Source organism: Penaeus monodon, chromosome 24, assembly GCF_015228065.2.
Source record: "Penaeus monodon isolate SGIC_2016 chromosome 24, NSTDA_Pmon_1, whole genome shotgun sequence".
Lineage (NCBI taxonomy): Eukaryota > Metazoa > Arthropoda > Malacostraca > Decapoda > Penaeidae > Penaeus > Penaeus monodon.
Window position 1 is genome coordinate 31,161,609 of NC_051409.1, and position 1,328 is coordinate 31,162,936.

At 39.2% G+C, this 1,328-nt stretch overlaps 1 protein-coding gene across 1 annotated transcript in view; it reads right to left on the reverse strand.

Moving 5' to 3' along the window:
• Positions 1 to 65: 65 nt before the first annotated feature.
• LOC119588717 (ras-related protein M-Ras-like) overlaps positions 66 to 1,328 on the reverse strand; it is a gene marked incomplete in the record, with an annotated part of 28,774 nt that continues 27,511 nt past the window's right edge. The window contains 1 exon segment of the mRNA XM_037937355.1: positions 66 to 1,328.

A 1,328-nucleotide genomic window follows, 5' to 3' on the forward strand; every position in this document is an offset into this window, starting at 1 on the left:
AATAGAGGAAGTTTGTAATATTTTTGTTCCAATGTCTTGTGTGAAAAGGTTTAGGAAAACAATACTACTACATTTACTTTTAATGGCAGTCTGGCTCAAGTTGTATGCGCAATACACCGACAAACATGTCACATCTGATCTTTATTAGTCCAGAAACAGTTTAATTAATACTGCTGCTAATATTGTATTACTAACTCATCTGTTCAGAATGACCAACAGATTCTTTGGTACAATTTCATATCCTTTTAAAGATATTCTTCTCAAATACAGTAATATAAAATGGCTTCATTCCTATTCTTTACAAACCTCAATAAAGCTTTCTGGAAGTCACTCCAATGCCATCTTCTGTTGACATCATTCATTAAGCACTTCTCAATGGTGTGTCTGTGTTAAGACCACATATTCAATCAGCTTTTTGTCAAATATCAAAATCCACACATATTTACACTTTTCTTGCCAGGTCGCTTTCCACAAAAGTTACAGTGCACATGCAGTTACCGTCCTTTTCTAGATGGGTAACTGTGCCCTATGATTCTCACAGGTGAAATCTTGTACAGGGCAAACCAAAACCATTTCATATCAAACTCTGTAAATTACGATGCATATCAATGCACCATGTACTGTGTGTCTGTAGCACTAATTACACAAGAAGATTGTGCTAAGCTCCACAACCATATTCTCTGTGGGTTTGAGCATTAAAAAGCCTTGGGTACAGTTATAAACATCCTTACAGACTTTTAAAACCACTCAGGACTGAGCCATGACTAATGACAAGAGGAACATTAAATCACTTTTGACATTTTTTACAGCAAATACAGATCTGGACACATAATTACATAATAGTACACACCACCACTTGCCTTGAACTATAGAGCTAGCAATGCCTCTGGAGATGATGCTTGAGTGGGGTATTTGAACACCAACTCCAGAAGGCTGCGTTCATTGGTCAAGGGCACACTATGAGAACAGTTTTCACTGCAATTATATTAACTATTATATTCATCATAATATCTGGGACATCCATACAACATGTACTTCACAAAAAAATAGAGTTTACAACAGTTCTCTAGGAAGGTCCTATTATTCTACTGTGGAATAATACCAAATGAGAAGTGGGACCCCTCCCTGTCTCTCTCCGCCCCGCCTGGGACTCACTGCCCACCAGCCTTACGGGGGAGATGATGCTGAAGGGCAGCCAGCGCAGACGTGCCCAGAGAGACCGGGGGAGGAACAAAGTGGGTCTGGCATTCTCCAAAACTTTTAAACGCTGGTGGACTTCTGATGTTTATTTTGTTCTTGGTCCACAGAGAGTTCTTCCATTACTGCTA